This window comes from Podarcis liolepis (genome assembly GCF_965112155.1).
Source record: "Podarcis liolepis genome assembly, chromosome: 6".
In the NCBI taxonomy this organism is placed as follows: Eukaryota; Metazoa; Chordata; class Lepidosauria; order Squamata; family Lacertidae; genus Podarcis; species Podarcis liolepis.
The window spans coordinates 74,895,889-74,902,031 of NC_139559.1; the positions used below are offsets into that span (position 1 = coordinate 74,895,889).

The 6,143-nt window shown below is 44.5% G+C and overlaps 1 protein-coding gene across 3 annotated transcripts in view; it reads left to right on the forward strand.

Annotated features, from left to right (window-relative positions):
- The window catches only part of DPYD (dihydropyrimidine dehydrogenase), a 490,336-nt gene that overhangs the window by 473,285 nt on the left and 10,908 nt on the right, over positions 1–6,143 (forward strand). The gene's annotated exons all lie outside the window — the stretch shown is intronic.

A 6,143-nucleotide genomic window follows, 5' to 3' on the forward strand; every position in this document is an offset into this window, starting at 1 on the left:
TTTTACCTTATGTGCCTTCTGCTTTTCGTCTGTCAAGATGATACAAAAGACCAGATTATTCTGGGATGAGTGAGATCACCTTGGGGTAGTTTGGTGATACATACAGGATCCAGATTCTTGTCTGTTAGTAAGCATCCCATATTCTGAAGTAGCAGGTGAGTGTCATAGGCCAAAGTGGGGCCAGCCTTTTTCATGCTGAATACATTGATGGGAAGGGACTTGTGAACAACACAGCTAACTGCAAGCTGTATGCTCTCAATTTTGAGGGTACCCAAGCCCCAATCAGATATTTCACTCATATGCAATGCATTTTTCAGCCAGAGTGCACCAGGTACTCTGGAGTGGTGCTCCCCCTGCCTGCTTCTTGCCTTTACATACTTCTTAGAAGCCCAGAACAAACATTTTAAGTCAAAATGGAAGCTGGCCAAAGTGTTCTTTTGTTTTTTAGATCTATGACTCCACCTAGCTCCTGGCTGCTAGCCATGATTGGTCAAGCTATGGGGCGTGGTCAATTCATATTTCCTTTTCTTCAGTCCATCTCCCATGTACTTGGTGGTGGGCTTTAAGTTTTCCAGCCCTTCTGAGTTGCCCTAGCCATCTGCCTGAATCTAAGAGAATGAGGGAGGCTGGGGCACATTTATTTGGCCTGCTGCAGAACCAGGGACGACCCCCAAACCAGCTAGGGAGACAGCTTGCAGTAGTTTTAGCACCTTCTGCAGGCAGTGAACACAGTTGTTGTCAAACTGGCATCTGTTCAGGGCTGCCCCAAGTCGTCCGGTGACTTCATGGCAAGTTCCAGCACCTATATTTATTTGGGGGGAAGCACTGCCCATATGTGATTAACAGTTGTAGGTGGGGCGGGGGAATAAGGCATGACCAAGGTTCACAATCACAGTGGGAGCCTTTGAGTACTCAACTGGGTTCTCCTCTGCAGACGTACCTCCATGTGTGAATGATGGAGGTGAGGCTGCTAGAGATACTACAGAGGTCCTGTTGGGACTGGTCCTCTCTCCTGGCTTCTGCAGTTGTTAATCCTACGAGGGGGAAATGAGTGTGAATGGTGTTATAGTCTCATGAATGTCTGGACTCCTCTTTCCCCTGGCTTACATTTTGGCAGTGTTTCTCAACCTGTGGGTCCCCAGATGTTGTTGGACTACAACTCCCATCATCCCTAGCTAGCAAGGCCAGAGCTCAGGGATGATGGGAGTTGTAGTCCAACAATATCTGGGGACCCACAGGTTGAGAACCATTGCATTAAGGGAATGTACCCTCCAGATGTTGTCAGACTACAACTCCCATAAGCCCCAGCCAGCATGACAGAAGGGGTTGATGGCAGCTGGAATCCAACCTCATCATCTGAAAGGCACCACACTGGTTTACCCTTGACTTACATCATACTGACAGTTCAAACAGCTCTATTCTGATATTGTTCCGACTGCAAGCCTTCTCTCTGTGTACATGGAAACACCCAGCAAATATCGTTGTTTGTTTGTTTTGAAAGAGGCTTGAAGCTTTCAAAGACTTCTCTCACCTTAGGGGTTTTACTAGGGTTTTTTTTATTTTCGGGGAAAATATTGATGTAATTGTCAGAGAGAAGAACACCTGCAGTTTCAATGAGGGCTAACTTTGCCACGGCAGATGAAACAAGAACAAATACTGGAGAGGTGTGAAAGGGCAGGCAGTGTTTGGGGGTGGAGGTAGGAAAGGAGAGAACATAGTAGAAATATATAAGATATATATATATATACCACAATCTGAACAGGGCACTGATACTGATCTAGGCCTTGAAATGATGAAAAGGGGGGGAAATAAGATAGGCAAAGAATAATACTTAATAAAATAAAATGTTTGTATCCTGCTTTTTGGAACCTCAATATGACTCATTATCAGATATTGCAATTACTATCATATAATGACCAAGTCAAAATCCTAGAACAAATCCATATGAACCCTAGAACAGCAGGCAAAAAAGAGTAAAAAAATACCACTGAGAATTGAAGCTAGGGGTCTCCTAGCAACTCTCTGTACCCTTAAAACACTTCTCTGGGAGAAGCTATGAGTGTTTGAAGTGGTGTGGTACTGCTTTGAATGTATAGTGCAGGTGGGATCTTAGGCATTTTGACATGATATATGTTGGCAACAGCCGACTTCACTGGACTAGTAATTGAAATTGCCAAGTGCAAAAAGAAAAATGATTTTTTTAAAAATACTATGCTTCCGTTAGGAATTCTTGCAAATTCAAATTTCAAATTCTGCCACACAGCATCCTGTTGGAGACCTCCCAGGCTAATTTGCAGACTGGAAAGTAGTTATCCACTGCCTTTTGCACTTCCTGAATATTCCAATACAGTTCTTAGTGCCTTCATCCAGCCCCAAACCACCTCCATGGTTTGGAGTGCCTTTGATTCAATCAATCAATAATTCAATCAATGAATAAAGTTTAGCAATTCACAACTGGAGATAAAATATATTTAGAGATGTTTTCTGAAGGAAAATACAGATACTTTAAAAAATACTTAAATATGAATTTTCACACATTAAAAAAAATAAAGTATCTTATTAATTCAGACATGGGACTGATGAGCACATGCAAAGGTGGCACAAATTCAAAGACTAATTCACCCATTCCTAGCTTCACTACAATGGTCCAGTGTTTAATGAGAGGCTGCAGAACTGGAATGTATTAGCAGGTTTAAATCCATTCCTCAGCACCTGGGCGAGGTTGATTTGAGTTCGGGACTGCCCCGGCCCTTGATCTCCCCCAAACCGCCATTGTTTTCTCCTCATCCCTGTCATCACCTGTCAGCTTACCGTGTTATGTCCCCACCACCACCACCACTTTCTCTCAAGGTATTTCCCTGACTAGGAGATTGCTACTAGGCAACACTTCGTGTAACTAGCACTAGAACACACAGAACATTGATGATATTCCCAGCTGAGCGTAAGCAGCCCGTAAGTGCCTCCCACAACTCCTCTCAGTTCGCAATCCGTGTACAATAAACACTTTAGCCAGCAATAAGCTCTCTCCGTTGGGGTGTTCTTCGTCAGCGAGTGTCATATTATTTTCTTAGTATCTGATTTCCTCATGACATCCAGAGGATACTTGTGGCTTCTTATTTTCTTAAGCTCCTTTTATCTGTATACACCCTCCAAATACTCTTCCCTCCCCATATTTCTCATTTATTTTCCCTTTTTCTTACTAGATCTTGTGAGCTTTTCTCATCACTTCATTTCCCCCTTCTCTTTAGGGCCAGTGTTACCTGTTTAATAATATTGCCATTCCAGCTGCAATACGATTGTTTTTACCTCATAGCTCCTTCCCACTACTGGCTTCTCTGTGAAGATTATCCTGTTTGTTGGTTAAAGCCTTTGACCTGACTTTCTTCATCTTAGTGAACACAGTATGGTGTGGCCTTTACAAGTCTAGCAGAGGTGGTTTTAGGGTAGTGTGGTTTAAGGGTAGTGCCCCTGAAGACGGCACCACAACAATGCTGTAGAATGGATCGCGGCTCATTCTGCCTAATGGTAGTGCTAACCCTGAGCTCCAAGTTTCCCCCAAACACATTTGGAATAGCTTATTAGATTCCTTCTGTTTTTAATTTCCTTTTCCTAATTATATCCTGGACTCATTAAATCTACACCAACTGAAGACTAGTGCAATGAACAGGACCGCACGTGCATATAAATGACTTAATCGAATATGATTGGTAGGATCTAATGTAACCACTTTGTTATGGCTATTTTCTTACAACTTTATCACTGAAGCTTTTCTGCATCTCCATGTTCTCTCAGATGACTGAAATTCCTTGGCCTTTCCACCGAGTAGGATGTTACTCCTCAGAAGAAATACACCCCCTTTTCCTCCATTTTGGCAACTTAGCTCCCATCCATCTTCCCTCCCATCAGACATTTATTCCCTCCCCTCTGTTTTTGTCTAATTTTCCTCCCTCCCCCCCTGCATTTCTCCATTGCTGTTGATTAATAACTGCTTGACATATCTAATCTGCAAATCTTTCATTTTCCCAGATATTGTGCTGTACACCAAAATAGCTCTTTTCATTTTAAAATGAACAATGCGACTTTTCAGGCACATGTGTGCTCCCCTTGAGTATGTCTTCTGGGAGACATAATACAAGCATTGTGTTGGAGCCTTGGATAAAAGAATTCCTCTTAATTTATGCCCTGGTCTCTTGGGTTCGCTGTATTTTACAGTATCGCAAAACAAGACAATAACCTCGCTGGTAAACTGCATCACCACGATGGAAGTTGTTCTTGTAGCAATCAATTTAATATGTTAATATTTTTTATTAAAAAGTACACCTTCTCTACTGTGGTTTTTTCCCCCTGTTGCATTTGCCTTCACATACTCCCACTTCAGTTGTTGGTAAACTGTCATCTGTGTAGCCTTGTTTACAGCACAGTTTAGAACTAAGCTGAAAATTTTGCATCCCCATTCACAGACTGCAAAAGTGGAGTGTGTTTGGGGTCAATGGCGATAGAGAGGAAAAATCAAGAACTTGTCAGGGGGTGCTTTCTAGACAAGTATTTACAGACAAGTAGTCTTTTTTCTAAACAACAACAACAAGAAGAAGCTGTAGCTTTGCTGTCACCACAAGCAGTAATAATAATAATAATAAAATAAATTTTTATTTATATCCCGCCCTCCCCAGCCAAAGCCGGGCTCAGAGCGGCTAGCAACAATGAAAGTAACACAGCATTCTAAAATCAATTCATTTTAAAACCAATTCAAAATCAAATTAATGGCAACCATTGGGCTAGAGTTCTGTGAGGATTACCAAAGGAGGGGGTCAGACTGTGCCTTGGCCAAAGGCCTGGTGGAACAGCTCTGTCTTGCAGGCCCTGCTGAAAGATGTCAGGTCCTGCAGGGCCCTAGTCTCTTGTGACAGAGCGTTCTACCAGATCGGGGCCACAGCCGAAAAAGCCCTGGCTCTGGTTGAGGCCAGCCTAACCTCTCTGTGGCCTGGGACCTTCAAGATGTTTTTTTTTTTTTGAAGACCGTAAGGTCCTCCGTGGAACATACCAGGAGAGGCGGTCCCATAGGTATGAGGGTCCTAGGCCGTATAGGGCTTTAAAGGTTAAAACAACCTTAAACCTGATCCTATACTCCACCGGGAGCCAGTGCAGCTGGTATAGCACCGGATGAATGAGATCCCATGGCGAGGACCCCATAAGGAGTCTCGCCACAGCATTCTGCTCTCAGCAAATGGAGGGGGAGCAATCTTATGGTGTGATCAGCCAGGATGAGCAGCTGAGGATGCAGAGGATCTCTAGCTCAGCCGACTGACTCCTGGCTCCCCAGCCCCAGCTCAGCTGAAGATACGCCATCATAACTTGCTCATCCTGCCAGCTCAGCCCAAGCGGACGGAGCTGAGGCTGGTGTAAGCCCCTCTAAAAGAGTCATTCCAGTGTGGCTGGGGCAGGACCAGATTGGGAAGACTTGGGCTGGATCCTAAGCTTGCTCAGTTAAGTCACACTATTTAAAAGGCTTGCTCTGCCAGGCTTTTACCTGGCAGAGCAGTAGCAGTAGCAGCAACTGAGCTGCTAAACAGGGTTTGGATCTGGTGTAACTTTACGCCAGCGTACCTTAGATCAGCTTGCTTTATGCCAGATTCTTGTGCATAGGATCGCTCCCCAAGTGGCTGCTCCCTCCTCCTCCCCCCCTCCCCCTCACACAATGCCTCACTTCTAATGATGCCACATCATTGCTGGGAGAAAATGGAGGCTCACAGTGGCACCCTGTGGAGGGGCTGACTTGCAAATGACAGGCAATGATATTGAGCAGAGCCATAATGCAGAATGGCAGGACTTCAGGACCCAGTTAAGTTATACTGCAGGGAATGGTGGGTGCAAGCCTTGCCGTTACGCTTACTCTCACTCTCAGGCTGAGCGGTGGTTCTTGCCCAACACAGCATCCTGGGACACAAGTCCTGGTTTCCCTCTTCTGAGTCCAATTTGTTTCCCACTGAATCCGCGGAGCACTGTCAAATTAAAAATCACTTTAAACCCTCCTTTTCTCCCTGCTTCTGTTTCCCCAGCAGCTAATTGTTTTTTGACTGTGGAGTTAGGTCATTAGCAACCAAATCGTCAGCTGGCTCCAGTTCTGTTCACACACCTGGTAGCCC